At 38.2% G+C, this 2,831-nt stretch overlaps 1 pseudogene; it reads left to right on the forward strand.

Annotated features, from left to right (window-relative positions):
• The first annotated feature begins 887 nt into the window (after nucleotides 1-887).
• Nucleotides 888-2,343, forward strand: LOC122043055 (annotated as a pseudogene).
• The last annotated feature ends 488 nt before the right edge of the window (nucleotides 2,344-2,831 follow it).

Below are 2,831 nucleotides of genomic sequence, written 5' to 3' on the forward strand. Positions count from 1 at the left end.
CTTCATGCCCGGCCGGACAAGCGGTCCGGTTGAGCTAGACTCCATGATCACTCGGCTCAGTTGGTCGCCCGTTGCCCGGTCGGACAGGTGATCGGGTTGGGTTAGCTTTCCTTTAGTTTATTGCGAACTTCTAGTGTACTCTATGTAGTCATCCTGCTCCTCTATGTAGTCATCCCGCTCGGCTGAACGATTCATCCTAACAGCATGTGAGCTGATCGGACCCTATAGGCCCGATCGACGGTGATAGCTCGGAGCTACTCGGCCCCATTTGGTGAGCTCCATCGGCTTCACGGTGTTGACCACCCTGATTTTGACTGTCTTGACTTTGACCATCATGTTGACCACATTCCCCGTCTATGACTCGCCCTTCTGACCACCGTAACAAATACGCAAGTTCTAGTGCTGGGCGGCAACCATCTTTCGGGCATCCTTCCTAAAAGCTTGGGTTTCTTGAAAAATCTAGATACGCTTATTCTTAGTGGTAATCAGCTAGAAGCAACAAGTATTGCTGAGTGGAGTTTTATTCATGCTTTAAGCAACTGCACCCACCTCAGAATTAAGGCTGACCCTAACTTTTGGGGGCCATTATTTAACACTATGTCTTTTCTTAATCTCTCCAACAACAATTTTGAAGGGGAAGTACCAGTAAGTGGGGGTTTCCAGAATTTTTCTGCATTTTCAGTGTTAGGAAACAGTCAAGTTTGTGGAGGCCTCCCAGAGCTCAGCTTGTCATCATGCACCCCGAAGAGCCAACGTTTAGCCAAAAAGTTTATTGTAGTCATTTCAGTATCGGGAGTGTTTTTTGCATCATGCTTCTTGTCTGCCTGTTTGAAATTTTCCATTGGTTTCAAAAGGCAAGAGGCTTTTCTGATGTCGACTTGCACATCATGGAGCAATATAGGATCGTCACTTTTGCTGAGCTGTTCAGAGCCACAGAAGGATACTCACCTGCGAATCTAATTGGCAAGGGAAGCTTTGCGTCTGTATACAAAAGGAAAATAGATTGGGAAGGCCATGAGGAAATTGCAGTGAAGGTACTCAACCTCCAGCAAAGAGGGGCTTTAAGAAGCTTCATGTCCAAATGTGAAGCTTTAAGAAATATCAAGCATCGAAATCTCATCAAAATTTTAACATCATGTTCAAGTATTGACTTCCAAGAGAATGATTTCAAAGCTTTAGTGTTTGAATTTTTACCAAATGGCAGTCTGGAGAATTGGATATATCCTAAAGCCGATGAGAGCACACTACAAAGGTTAAGTCTCAACCAAAGACTGAACATATCTATAGATGTGGCTTCAGCTTTAACATACCTCCATCATCATGGCAAGACCCCTATGATCCATTGTGATCTGAAACCAAGTCCTTCTGGATCATAATATGGTTGCACATGTGAGTGACTTAGGATTGTCCAAGTTTCTTGTCAAAACTGCAAGTTCATCAAGCCTAAGACAGACAAATTCAGCCACATTGAAAGGGACCATAGGATATGTTGCTCCAGGTTTGTTTCTCAATTACCCCTTGATTCAATAACATTGGTAGTCATCAAAACTAGCTAATATGTTAATTTCCTATTTCTGGGTTTTGATCTTCTAAGAATAATCTCACAAAAGAATATGCTCCTAGTCAATACACTCATATTCTGTTTATTTTATTTTTGTCTTGAATAAAATAACTGCTATAGATCATCATCATTTGTTACAATCCATGAATATTATCTTTAGTATAATTATTTCATAGGAATTCACTACTTGGTGGAGTTCTACAATGTTTGAGTTTGATCATATTCATGCTCCTCCAGATGAATTTTTTTTAACATTCTATATTTTTCAAGATGCATATAATAGGTGTGTTTCATGGCATCTTATTAAGACTCCTTGGAAAACTTAAACTTTCAACTGAATCTCTTATTGTCCATCTAGTTTGATCTTTCAAAAACTTGCTCACTGTTCTATATACATTTCAGAATATGGTATGACCACTAAAGTTTCAGCTAAAGGGGATGTATACAGCTTTGGAATACTTCTACTGGAGATGTTAACTAGAAAGGGGCCTACTAGTGATGCCTTCAAAGAAGAAATGAACCTCCACAAACTTGTTGAAATGACACTTCCTACACGAATTACTGAGATATTAGACCCATACCCCTTGATGGAAATAGAAGAAGCAGGTGGCGCAGATGTATCAACAAATGAATCAAAAATGAGAATGCTAGAATGCACTACTTCAGTACTTAGAGTTGTCATTTTGTGTTCCAAGGAGTCACCAAAAGCTCGACCGCATATGGAAGATGCCATGAAGGAACTAATCAACATCAAGGATGCATTTCTGAGGTTGGTTATTTAAAGTAGTAGGCACGTAGCCTGAAATTTGAATAATGGTTCCAAGAAAGAAGGATCATAAATCTTATAAGCTATTATTTCCAAGCATTAGATTTTCACCCATGCGGTGATTATTATTATAATTTTTAAATATTCAATACTATATTGAAGCAAAATTTAAAACCAGAAAATATCAAACCTTTGGTTATTTCATCACTATTTTTTCAAGAAAATTATTCTACTTATGTTATTTGAATGATGTGATGCATGTTAAAAGCCATTTGTTTTTTGGTAAATGATGATCACATATCATGAAATAACTTTAGAGCTACAGAAAAAACTTAAATTATCCAGATAGCATTAATATATAATTTGTTAAGAGATTGCATAGTCAAAGACTAAACCATTACGAAGAACCTTCGTAAATCATATTTTAAACTTACAGTGACATAGTAAATTTGTTTCTCCAGAACAATGTTTTTAAAGCCAGAACAATGAGCAAATTTGTCAACC

Source organism: Zingiber officinale, chromosome 1B (assembly GCF_018446385.1).
Source record: "Zingiber officinale cultivar Zhangliang chromosome 1B, Zo_v1.1, whole genome shotgun sequence".
In the NCBI taxonomy this organism is placed as follows: domain Eukaryota; kingdom Viridiplantae; phylum Streptophyta; class Magnoliopsida; order Zingiberales; family Zingiberaceae; genus Zingiber; species Zingiber officinale.